Source organism: Equus quagga, chromosome 7, assembly GCF_021613505.1.
Source record: "Equus quagga isolate Etosha38 chromosome 7, UCLA_HA_Equagga_1.0, whole genome shotgun sequence".
Classification (NCBI taxonomy): domain Eukaryota; kingdom Metazoa; phylum Chordata; class Mammalia; order Perissodactyla; family Equidae; genus Equus; species Equus quagga.
In genome coordinates this window covers 35,733,761-35,747,326 of record NC_060273.1, presented here as the reverse complement: position 1 = coordinate 35,747,326, position 13,566 = coordinate 35,733,761, and the positions used below count along the sequence as shown (strand labels likewise).

General features: G+C 48.1%; 1 non-coding gene across 1 annotated transcript; it reads right to left on the bottom strand.

The window, feature by feature from the left end:
• Positions 1-1,141: 1,141 nt before the first annotated feature.
• TRNAW-CCA (transfer RNA tryptophan (anticodon CCA)) lies at positions 1,142-1,213 on the bottom strand. Its single transcript has one exon. It is a non-coding gene; the product is annotated as a tRNA-Trp (tRNA).
• Between the last annotated feature and the right edge of the window lie 12,353 nt (positions 1,214-13,566).

Here is a 13,566-nt window from a genome sequence, read left to right as displayed (position 1 = left end):
GCAAGTATTTCCTGAGCCCCCATCCACAAGTCTGCTCTAAGTTTTTCTCTACTTTTCCCACCTTTTCACCTTGCTTTTGTACATCCTCCTGATGAAAGGACAAGGAGCCTAGAAGGAATCCCAAACTGTCTGGACACATGGATAGTAAATACCGAACTTTGCAACTGAGAAATTAGCATACGTTAAATATATGAAAAGGGTTGGTGTCTGTGACTTCCTGGCACAGTGTTAGCACATCTGACTTTGGACCCGGAGGTTGGGTGTTCAAATCACTTGGACCTCAGAGCAAGTGCTATGCTGTCAATTTGAAGATTTCATCAATTGTGCCTTTTAAAAACTATACCTAGAAGAGCCTTTTTATTATTTCTTTAAGCTCAGCAAAGGACAGGTTTTAAACTGAATGGGGAGTGGGGCTGACGCAGTGAAAGCTTAATCCTGACAAAGCCACAAAGATCTCCATTTGTGCAAACGGGTTTTTCCTTGTTCTCAGGTTACAACAACTGGTTTGTATCTGGAACTTGATTGTTTCATAGTCCTATTGGAGGGACGCAATTAGATGAATCCTAAGTAAAAAGGAGGTAAATGTCAGGATAATTTTCCACTCTCAGAGAGTTCAAGGACCGCACCCTCAACATAAATTGTTCATCAGCTTCACAGTATTTTCCCTTTAACCACAGTGTTCAGGGGCTTTTGACAAAGGAAGCTCAAAGTATGAAAAATGTGTGTGTGTGTATTTGTGTGTGTGTGAGGGGTGGGAGGAGGAGAAGAGAATTGGGAAACTGACTTCTTCATCAAGGTGACACAAATATCCACCCAGGGACACCATGCCATATCCATTTTGGGACCCAATAAAACCACTTTCACACCAGGGTAAATTCATTAACAAAGTCTCCTCATGCCCTGTTTTAATGTCATATCTGAAGCACAGCCCTGATAAGGAAACGAACAGAACAACCTAAATTTCAGCTCGTGTGGGTTTTTCTTCCCTTCTGGGTCATCCTTACCCTCCAGCTTAGGTGCCTGTCCAACGCTGAGTTGTTCACAAGAACTCCCTTTGGAGTAAAGAAAAGGTAAGAGAGAGTCCGACGTTAGGAGGTGCCAGACAAAATTTACCTCGGTTGCTAAAGAGAAGTCACAACCTTGACCCCGACGTGATTTGAACACGCAACCTTCTGATCTGGAGTCAGACGCGCTACCGTTGCGCCACGAGGTCTTGGGAACTGCCCTCTTTTTTGTGCTTTAGAAGGACAAGTTCAGGGGTTGTCAGGAGCAATTTCCAGTATTTGTTTCTTACACAGCCCTTATTTTGGCTTGGGGTTGACCATGAGCTCTTGGTCCGTTTTATAACCGGGCTGTGCAACCCGAGATGTAAATATCAATGAAGCAGGCGACAAGCTGAGGGTTCAGGAAATACTTGCCCCGGGGGAAACCCACCTCCCTACGGAGGCTCTTAGGAGATTTGGGAAGAGACTGTGGAAAACGCGAAAGGCAGCTCACAAGGAAACCTGGGGTGGGGTCGTCAGGGATCTGGGTTCTCTTCTCCTCAGCCCTTCTGCACGCGGAGCACCACGAGGATTTGCACGTGGGTCACACCGTCGGAGGAAACTAGTCCTCTTTATTAAAAAGGGCACTTAGAAAATTTTCTTGTTTTTGTTTTTTCTGTTTTAAAAAATAGCACTCATTTTAGAAACCTCATTGGATACAAAACAAACAAAGACAATACAACGGCAACAAAAAAACTACAATAAGGAGTGTTGAGAGCCTGCCAGACATGGGGCTCTGTACATCTTGCCACCTGACGTGATCTTTCAGGTTAAAGAAGGGGGTTGGGGAGGGGAGATTAATGATTGGGGTTGGGAGGTTGAGTGTGACGGCGGATAACAGAATTTCAGTCCTGGAAATTGTAAATTGGATAATAGGATTCAGCGCTCTGTTCACTGCGCTGAGTAGGATGGGGAGGAGCTGGCATCAGGGAGATTCTGGGCGCGGGAGTCATGGGGCGGCCAGCGGTCCCTGACTGGGGCACCATAAAGACCTCCTGGGTGAAGTACCGAGGCTTATCTCTCCATATCCTTCCTAGCGTAACCGGAAACCTTCCATCTCCGAGTTTTAGGACACACAGAACAGAGCGATGACTTTGAATTGGGAACAAAGAATCGTCTAATTTCCTCATTTGTGTGTCACAGCCCCGCACTGACAGACTAGCCCTGCGGGGAACGCTTTAGACTGAAGCCTGGAAGGTCTTAGGTTCTATGCTGGCCTTGGGCACTGGCATTGCTTTTTATTCCCCACATCCAGGCCTCCTGCAAGACATTTAGGAGGTCCCACCTCATTTATACAAGAGCACCCACGGCAAAGCTTCCACCGGAGATGCTGCGGTGAATTTGCTGTAGCGACTGAAGAGCCGGCCTTCACCCTTCCCAGCGTTTCGCAGAGCTCAGACGGCGCCACTTAAAGTTGCAACACGAAGAAATGTAGTTTTTTGTTGTTTCAATAATGTATTTTATTTTTCGACTATAGCAAGTGATACTAGTTTCCCTTTCTATTGGAGATACAGACTTATGGGATGTAAAGAATCTATAGATATATCTCCTAGTGGAATATATAAATACGTATTCTTTTTAATGAGAGTCGATTTTAAAATAACAGTACAGTGAGCGCTTCCCGGATGCAGACTTGGACATCATTTCCGTGCCTGAAACGAGGAATTCTCCCAACGCTCGAACCGAGGTGTGGGGCGTGGAGAGAGCTGAAGGGAACGGCCCCGCTATCTATCCCGCCAGGAAGACCCCCTCACACAGATGCCCTCGCAGGGTGGGCTCAGCCGCGGGCGGCCTGCGTCCGGATTGAGGTCCGCGGCTCCTCCCACGTGGACCGCTCTTGGCGGGCGCAGATGGTTCGCGGGTCTCGGTCGCAGAGACGCGCTTTCCTTTTGTTCCCTGTCTCACGTTAGAAGGGGAAAAAAAGTAAATGTGTTGAAACAAGAAACTTCCTGTCACCAATCACAAAGGAAGACTGCTACACTTGATGTCTCAAAAACCGCATTTTTAGTGAAACAAAATTACAGTACTTCCCTCTGGAGAGGCCGGACTCGACCATTCGCGAAGCAGCTCCGCGCCAGCACCTGTGCGGCGCTTCTGGAAGGTTGGTTAGGACGAAAATGAAGAAACCTGAATATCGCTCAGATTTAAAACCTACACCCTGACCCAAAATGTCGTTGAAGCAGAGACCTCCAGATCCGTAGCCCAACCTTCCTCTGCCCCCAAGAGCTCAGACTTGACCTTGACGCCCCAGTGGCCGGCAGCAGACTTCCTTGCCTTTTCCTGATTTTAGGGAGACAGCATCCAGTCTTTCACCAGAGTGTATGATGTGGACTATAGGTTTCTTATAGCTCACAAGAAAAACTACATATTTTCCCTCAGGTTGGCAGTGCCTACTGGTCCTGAAGATTTTGGGATCATTTTTTAGGAATTTTCTGGGAACTTATTACATGTTTACTTTAAAAAACAAGACGTGATTCATCCAGGGCGTTCTGCCTGATGCTCTGCATAGGGCCATGATTGAGGGGCAATGGGAACCAGCTGGGTCTCAGTGGGGCTCCATGAGCCGCCCACTGAAGGAGATTCTGATCATTGAGATGAAGCTTGTTCTTCTAATATAGGAAAAGACAAGAACATCTGCTTTCACCCCTCACATGCCCAGTCACTGCTTAACAGTCACCCATCACTGACCCCACTCAACCACAATCACTGACCCTTGAAAATCCCCAAATCACAGACCACGTTGATCCCTACTCCCCAACCAATGAGACACCCAAGCCAGAGTCCTGTAACTCAACCTCCCATCTCCATTAACCTCTTGACAAACACCTCAGTCACTCTCCCACACAGACCTGAAGGTCCCCCAACCTTCAGACCCTGACTTCCTGTTTCTCTCACTGGTCCGGATCCAGGTCTCTCGAATCTCCCTAGCCCTCGCAGGTCCTGCACCTCACTGCTCCTTCCTCCTTTCCTCAGGATTCTCAATCTGCTTTGAGCCTTTACTGGACTCAGTGATGCACCAGAGGTGAGGAGTGTTGAACAGGTAGCAGTCAGACAATGCTCTCTCCACCCTCACCCTCTGAACATACCCTGACCACACACACATAGCTCATGGTGACCACACATCCTTGGACACAAGCAAACGCGGACAACACACATACTCACAGATTCCAAATGACCAGAAGCCTTATGACTACACGCAAAACCTGATATCACAAGATGTGAAATATCCCAGCGACACATATACACACATCCTGACTATCCATACTCAGCCCAGAACCCCATACATCCCACAATGACCACACACCCTGTGATCACACGCAAATGCTCTCCACAAATGCTCTGACACACAAAGAGGAACCTGGCTGTGCACGTGTGGGCTGTGACCATGGGGCATTTCACTCTTCAGCTTCCCCCTGGAGGTCCAGGCCTGGGAGGGGAGAGGCATGTAGCACAGGTACAAAACGAAGGGTGCTCTTGGATGGCAACTGCATAATGAACATGAGAGCTCTGCAGAGCTGGTTCCTACCGTGAAATGTAAAACCAGAGAGATGGGTAGCCAAAAGAATCTGAGTGGTGCATAAGATATATCTGATACAAACTCATCAGCAAAAATGAAAATGAAAAATAAATGTATATTTTAATAGGACCTGAGTAGAATACATCAGGATTTAATGTGACTCCTAATAATTAATTATGGAGAATTCTCACTGGAACAATTGTCATGATTGCTGTTGAAATTCCTATTTAAGTGTTTCTCTATATAAAAATGAAGTAAAAAAAATTCTTTGATTTATAACATTTCAGGGCAAAAGAATTTCAGGTTCTGATTGTATCTAGCAGCTTTTGTCAGACTGACCCACCAAAGTCAGCTATAAAGCTCAACAAAGCACAGAAAACTGTTTGAAGACACTGGGAGAAGCCAGCACAGACACGACTTGAGGAGCTACCATCCCTGAAAAAAGGGAATTACGATGATGTGGATGCCAAGCTCACACAGGCTTCCCTCTGGGGCATTTGCAAATTTTCAGGGTGGGAGAAGAGAGTCCAAACAGAAAGTAGAGGCTTTCTGGGCTGAAGAGAAAGAGGCTGGCATTTGGTGCTAGGAAAATTGCTGGATGATGGAGGTGTTAACTAATCTTATTGTGGTAATCATTTCACAATATATACGTGTATCAAATCACCATGTTATACACCTTAAACTTACACAGTTATTCGTCAATTATATCTCAATAAAGCTGGAAAAAAATTGCAGGAACTTCTGCCTCCAGGTAGGGTTATTAAGTAAAAGCATGACAACAACTAGAGAAAAAGGATACCTTAAAAAAAAAATTTATGCTTTAAAACACCAAAGCCTGTGGAAGCAAAGAGGATCGGATGCACTAAGATTCCAGAAAGTGAAGAGCCCTTATTAGGTGAGGTGAGATCGCCAGACATTTCCACATCCGGGGGAATTTGCTGAATCTGGACACTGGTAATTAGATTTGTCATAATGGGGTAAATTCAAGGATTTAGAGGCTGATCAAGGGAAAAGACATGACCACAAGGTGGCAACAGCACACACTGAAATTTATTTGGGCAGTGATTTGAACGGTTGCAAGAGAAGGGACAATCCCTCACAGCAGGAAACCCTCCAGTGACAGCAGTGTATATTCATAACGTCACTATGTAGTTGAGATATCACTACAAATCTATCAGAATCGCTAAAAAGAAAGTGACAACTCCAAATGCTGTCAGGGCTGCAGAAAACTGGATCACTCATAGATTGCTAAGAGGAATGTAAAATGGGACAGCCACTCTGGAAAACAGTTTGATAGTTTCTTCAAAGAAAAAAAAAAGAACTAAAACACGTAACTATCATACAACCCAGCAATTTTATTCCAGAGAAGTGAAAACCTATGTTCACACAAAAACCTGTATACAATTGTTTATGGCCGTTTTATTCATAATAGCCCAAACCTGGAAACAACTCAGCTATCCTTCAGTGGGTGGTTAAATAAACTATGGTACAACCATACCACAGAATACTACTCAGCAATGGGGAAAAAATGAACTGTTGATACAATGCAACAACTTGGAATAATCTCTAGAGAATTATGCCGAATGGAAAAAAAAAAAGCCAATCTCAAGTTGGTTACGTACTGTATTATTCCCTTTATATAACATTCTTGAAATAATAAAAATTATAGCAATGAAGAACGGATTGGTGGATGGTGGCAGGAGGATAATTGGTATGGCGACCAGAAGTCAACATGAGGGATCCTTGTGATTATGAAATGTTCTGTATCTCAACATTATCAGTGCCAATATCCTGGTTGTGATAGAGTGTCATAGTTTTTCAAGATGTAACCATGGGGGAAAATGGGTAAAGGATATATGGCACCTCTCTGTATTATTTCTTACAAGTGTATATGAATCTACTATTATACAAAGGTTAAAAGTTTAATTAAAAAATCAAATGACCACCAGAAACAGGTTATTGGGATAGTCCAGAGGAGAAAGAACATTGATTAACACTATTAGGGTCGTAGTATAAATGAAAGAAATGTGGTTTGGCGTAATATATTGGAGGAACAATGCACACAATTTACAATGGGTTGTTAACGAGGAGGGGAGATAAATGGTGAAGAAATCCCTCCAGAGTTTGGAATGAAGTAACCAGGTGAACAGTAGCACACTTTACTTAGATGGAAAAGCTTGGGACACAAGTAGAATGAGGAGAAAGAGCGAGATTTTAATGTTGGATTATTTTTTAATTTAAAACTCACATAGGGGAATATTTGCTGGCAAAAACTGTGAAGGAGCTTTACAAAAGGTAGGAATAAAAGGAACTCAGAAAGGAGAGCGTTCTAAGGAACAAAGATGAGCATTTACCTGGACTACTGCTAGAATATCCAGCAGGATGGTAACTAGACAGTGTCCAGTGGATTTTCACCATGGACGTCACGGGTGGCCACGTCAAGAGCGATTTTTTTGTAGCGATTTGGTGGGAGAAGTGAAAGTGTAGTGGAATAAAGAGTGAATGTTGGGTGAGAATTCTGAGTGAGTGTTGATTGCCCCTTTTAGAAGTTTAACTGTGAAGGAACCCAGAGAAACAGGGGTCTTGAAGAGGGCAATGTGGCCTTAACAGAATGTTTAAGATAAGAGTTAGTTAGCATACTAAAGAAATGATTCAGTGAAAACATAGAATTTGAAGAGGCTGGAAAGAAAGATGTAACCAACAGAGCAAATCCCTTTAAAAGTGAGACTGGATACAATATAGATCTTTTATTTAGGGTTCAGCTTTTCTACCAAGAGGATGGAGATATTTTCTAATATAATGCAGCAAAGAAGGGTACAGCGCAGGGCACAGAATTTTAGTGGGTGGTGTGGGAAGATGATTCAACTCTCACCTAATGGGATCTATTTCTCAGTGAGTTGTTAGGCAAGATCATCAAGTTAAGACAAGGGGGCGTAGAGGCTAGAAGACCATGGAAGAGACTGGTTATAGATGTTGGGGTTTCAGGGAAAATAATGTTTATCAGTTAATCAAAATAATGTTAATCAAACATGAACTTATTGATTTCTAGTGACTGTGTGCTCATAACTGCCCAGACGAGTCAGGCTTCTGTCCTTCCCACGTGCCCCAAAACTTTCGCTTGCACAAGTGCTCAAGCAATAAGGTGCAGAACATCCCCTGAACAGCTCATGCAGAGAAACACTTCCTGTCAGTCCCCGGATCATGCTGTCTGCTCATGCCTACTGATACAAGCAAACCCCTTTCCTGCTTGATTTTGAGGTGCTTGCAGATCCCAAGGTCAGAGTGTTTCCCTGTTGCAATAGTCTTTTCCAGTAAACTCTTCCCTTACTAGGTCCAGATTTCCTTTTGATGCTGGACAATGTTGATTGCCCATTTAGCTTGTAGGTAATTTTGAATTCGTGGTGATATCCAATAGCCCAAAGTGAGTCATCTAAGAAGCGACAGCCCTGGGAACAACCCTCCCTGATTTTCCTTCATTTCCTGGTTAGGCAGACTCTCCAGTGAACAAGCTCCCTGACATTTTGGGTGGGTCGGTTATTCTGGGTCACCCTTGGAGGTAAAAATTTCAAACCCCTCCAGTGCATCAGTGGAGATCATCTCTTTTAAAAATATTCCTCCTCTTAAAATGGGGGTATTTGTACAAGTCGGACGGCAGGACAGGGGACCTACTCTTTTATAGATATAAATTTTCATCAATTTCCCACATAGCTGTTTAGCGCCAACTTCACCAACAGTCTGCAGATAAGCTTTGAAAGGTCATTGTCAGGAACAATCCCGAGATCTTCCACCATGCAAAGCACAGAGCTTGAAGTACAAACACGGTTCTCACCTCGTGGTTAAGTTTCCCATCATGGTCGCTCGGTTCTGAAAAATGCATTAATAGTGCTCAGGTGAGAACGCACGTGCAGCTGACGCTGTCACGGGAAATACAAGTATCTCCGGAATAATCTGCTCTCCCCTCCCCCTTCATTAACTGACACTTTGGCATTTGTACACATAAAATAATAGCTTGATTTTAATGTCCCCTCAGCCCTTCCCTCCACCCAAGAGAGGCGCCATCGCGGCGCTCCCCTCCGGCCTCTCTCTGCGGCATCCCAGACTCAGGGTGTCCGCATGGTGGGTCAGGAGGCGCCGGCGACCCCCGCGCGTGTCCCGGGGAGGGCGTGGAGGAGGGGAGAAGAAGGAGGGGACGCAGGTGCCACCGGCCGCTCCTGCGTGCGGTGTGTGAGGCCCTGCGGACAGCGGTCCTGCGCTCCCCAGGCCCTACCCTCCAGTTGACAGGGCCGGCATCCCCGGGAGCCCGAACGCTTGTGGTCTTGCCGCCCGCCCCGCGGTTCCCCTCTCCCAGCTGCGACCTTAGATCAGACCCTCGGACGGGACTTGGCACCTTCTGAGTGCAACCAAATTAGCGCAGTGAAACTTACAAGGATTCCCTGGGTGAACTAAGCTGGTGACTAAGGGCCCCCGCCGGATCCCCGCCCTGCAGAGGGCCGGACACTTCGGGTCCGGAAGACCCGGTCCCGGTGCCACAGGTGGGGGCTCAGATCCCGCCGATGCAGGTCATGGCGGGAGGGTGGGAGTTACAGACTCTAGCGCAACGGCTGATCTCTCCTGCCTCGAACGGCGGCCCATCTCAGGCTCAGTTATACGCGCAGACACCGTCTGTGGTCATTATAAGCATCATAAGGAAAAATTGAAATTAACTTTGAAGGGAGGGTTCAGGGGCGCGTGAAGCCCTCGACGTAAAAAGGGAGTCGGCCTGAAGGGCTCACTCCGCAGGGGTCCTGTCTCAGGAAGAGGAGGCCTTACTCTCCAGCCCTCCCTGTTCCCAGATGTGGAGGGAGCCGGGGAGGCGGGTGGAGAGCTTTTCGACCCAGCGGTGCGCGGGGACCTGCTCCAGGGAGGCTGGGGGATGGAGAGGAGGGTGGGGGGGAAGTCAGCTGCCCCCTCCGCCTGGAGGAGGGTGTTACTGCCCCCACAGCGGTGACCACCACATCAGGACGACTATCGAGGAGCTCTCCCCCCACTTTCCGCGTCAACTGCCGCTCTCATCCCAGACGCCGGCGCCCCTAGTCTGGGTGGGGTGGCGGCCCCTCCCACGGCGCAGCCGCTCGCCTACCCCCATCCCGAGGCGCGAGGAGGGGAGGGGAGGAGACTGCCACTCAAGGGCCGAAGCTGCGGGTGTGGACTAAGTTCCACCTTGAGCGCACCGGCTCGGGAGCGATGTCGCCTCCGCACCTGGCTGGTCTTGAAACCCTGACGCGCGCACACGAGAGGGGAAATGAAGGTGAAGGCCAGTGCGCTGGCGGGCGGGGGTGGGACCGCGAGGCCCCTCCAGGCTGAACAGGGCGCACCGCCGCCAGCCGCGCGCGGGGACCCGGAGCAGGAGCCGGGTGAGGACTGGAAAGACGGTCAACTCCGGCGGAGGTTGCGAGCGGTCCTGACGTGCAAATCGGCCGGCACAACTTGGGACACCTGCAAAGAAGTCATGGAACCTTCTAGCAGTTGTCCGTCTAGCAGGAAATACGCAGCTTTCTCCGATGAAGCGGATGATTGGAGGTCTGGGGGCCCAAAAGAGCTCAACTTATTCTCAGACTTTAAATGGGTGAGAAGCCCAGCTCGCTACAGATCTGTGCGGGGGAGTGAAGGCAAGGCCGGGTTCAGGCGCGGGATGCCGGCGCTCATCAGCCTCCAGAAACCGTGCTGGTTTAGACACAGGACAGTGGCCATGGGAGTCAGATAGCTGAGGGGGCGGGTGAGGAAGGCGTTCAGAAGACGGATGATGCAGGACCATTGGCGGAGAGAGACAGGAGTGGGCAGCGGAGTCAGAGGGCCGGGCGCTCTGGACATGGCAGGCGCTCAGTGGCTCTCCCCAGCTACAGCACAAGCGCAGCCAGGGGATCGGGCGGAATCCGCCAGAAAGAAGACCAGTTGAGGTTGACTCTGGCCTGGCCAAGTGAAGAGATGTGAGGTGTCCCCTGCCGCTGTCCTTTGTTCACTGACTCAGTGAGTACAGGCTACCGCCAGGGACTTTCCCTTCTTGCCCCATGTTCCAACTCCACGGGGTTGGGGGGGTCACAGTGCCAGATGGGGTCTTTGGCTGGGGAGGAGTACCTGTCAATGGGCAACGCAGGTAGGGTTGAAACTTCCCTGGAGCAGAAAGGTACAAGTCTGCTTGATCTTGATTTTCAGCATGAATGAACGCAGAGCCTGGTGATCCTTCTGATTTGGGGATTTCAAGCAGGAGGTGTCATAAAAATTACCACGGGATAACTGGCTAATCAGCACTTTTTGATCCTGGACCACAACTCTCCCTATCCTTGTGAGGCGGGGTTCACCAAGCCTTGGATGATTCAGCCAATAGCAATAGGGAGCTTGAATCCGAAGCAGGGAAGGCCAAGCCCCTCAGTTAATGTCGGAACAGACACCCGGAGTCCAGCTACCCTGGCCTTCAGTGCAGCCCTGTCTAATGCCAGGACAGCATCCCTAGTTTTTCAAAACGAAGTCAAATTTGCAGTCAGCAAAAGTCGTGGTACCAGAGCATCTCACTGGTGTTAAGCAACGTGGAAAACAGGACTGTCCTCAACTTCCAGGGAATCCTTGAGCTTTCCTCAGTCAGAGACAGTCAACCCGAGTGGAAAGACCCATAAGTACAGGTGGACGGAAAGGCAGTCCCAGAGTAAGTCTCATTCTGAAATGTCTCTCAACCATGACCACTGTGCCTGAAATACCAACTCAATTTCGGTCCTGAAAAGTTTCAATAGGTCTTTATAAGCTGTGCAGGGGAAGGGTCCTCGTGCCCTCTCATTACGCAGGAGAGAATGAGACCCTTCCATCCCTTCCTAGGGATGAGATTGGGGTGGAGGCAGGGGTCCACATCCACCCCGACCTGGTGGAGGGAGATGCAGCTGTAGCCATTAAATGGATGTCTCATGGTTAGCAGGTTGTATTTGATACCCTGTAGGAAGCTTCTGAGCCAGGATGGAAGGTTGTCAAGGAGGTTGATTGTGGGTTCCCAGAACATCCCTATTCTGATAGTTTTCTGTGGATGATTTACTGTGCCCTAGGTGCGTAGGTCACTACTGAAGATGAAATCTCAGGCCTTTGTTCCCAAATTCTCTTGTTGATTTTAATCCCTTAATTCAAATGCAGAAATTCTGAAAGCCAGAATCTCTTGTAAATTTAGAGCTTCTGATATAGCCTCAGGCGTCTCTCCATCAAAGGACTTTCTTCAACTACCCCATCCCTCAGCTGCAGGTTTCAAACTGTAGAGTGTCTGAGAAAACTCGGCCAGTCTGGGGCGAACCCAGTCCCTGACTTTTCCTAACAGAAAACATGTCTGAGTGGAAACCATTTGGGAATCACTGGTGTGACTGAGGCAGACATTGTACTTGGGGATGGCCAAGTCAAAGGAATGCTAAACAGATTATTCTGGTATTTTAGAGTTCATAGTTCAAACACTGGAGTGGAAAGATTAGGACCAAGACCTAGGGGGGAGGGTTTTGACCCATCTCTCTACATGCAGGGTGTTATAATTAGTCATCTATATAATCTGAGTCATGCCCAGTCTCCCAGCTGTTTCCCATTGGGATGCTCAGCACAATATCACACACAGGAGTCGTATGATCAAGTGATTTCCTTTGCCTCATCACCAAGCAGTGAAGAAATATGAACCGACTCTGAGAACGGTACTGTGAATTAAGAAATGCGACATTGCCTTTGCATTTGGAGGGGAAGAAGTTGGATGTATCTTGCATAGATCCATTATGGTGAGGGACTTGCCGAAAGAAAACGGTAAACGTTTTGGTTAACACTTTTAAATTGACTTGACCTCATGCCTACCCACACAGAGCTCTTGATGGAAAGCCCTTGGAGAACAGAGGGTTTGGAGATCTTGGGTAAAGCCTGGTTTGCAATTTTCCTTAATTTGTTAACTATCCTCTGCTCCATGGGGCTGTGTTCACTTATTGCGGTGATAGCTACCTAGTAATTTTCAAGAGCAAAACCCACATCATTCCATACCATCTCAGGAAGTAGAGTCGACCTCTGAATTTTAGTGTCTCATTTTCTGCATTCTTAGATTTCCTTCTTAGCATTATTCCTAAATCAACTCACCCCAACATCAGGGGCCATAGGCACGAAAGGCATTGTTCAAGGATGGGGGCCTCCCTATCAATCTTTATTTTTTGACACAGCACACTCGCTGAAATTTCCTCCCCTGATACTTTTCGTAACCAAACACCACCTCAAGTTTCACTAAATATAACTGCCTGTTGCCAAAATAAACGTTAAATACAAAGACTAGAAACATTTACAAACCAGAAAGAAAAGCTCCTTGATTAAGGTCGACAAATGACGAACGGGGAGAAATACACACTTAGGAACCAATTGAGAAATTAAGAAGGGCTTGTTGAGGCTGGCTTACCGTCACCAAGGAAACTGCTCAGGGGGCGGGGCTTCTGAGGGTCGTGGCTCGGGGGCCCGCCCACCACCAGTCCTTACGCGGCCTTCGTGCTGGGTTTTTAGTGGTTCCTGCTGCTGACTGCGCCCTGCCGGCGGGTTGGGGGATAGGAGGGAGGTTACTGTGTTTGGTGGCCTGTCCGATCCCAGCTGGTGGTGTGATCCTGGACCAGGTCACGATCTCTAAGCTCCAATAAATTCCGCAATAAGCCGTGAGACGTCTCCTGACTCGACAGTGGGCGGAGAGTAGGTGGGATGGAGGAGGGGAAGGACCCTCAGGATGACATCCCCGAAGGAGTCGAGTGGGCTTAGGGACTAGCACCACCTCCCACTGTGATGCACTAGGAAGATCTGCAGGGGATTGGCCGGTTGGCCGTTGGGCGGGGATAAAAGCCCAAGTCGCCAGGGCCTGTGCTTGACAGAGTCTTGGCGCCCAGAGAAGGTCTTCTAGCTCCTGCTCCTTCTGCTGGTTCCTTCCAGGAGCGCTTTAAAGCTGACTCTGCTGAAGTGACCACTCTGACCCACAGCTCCTCTTCTGAGCTCAGG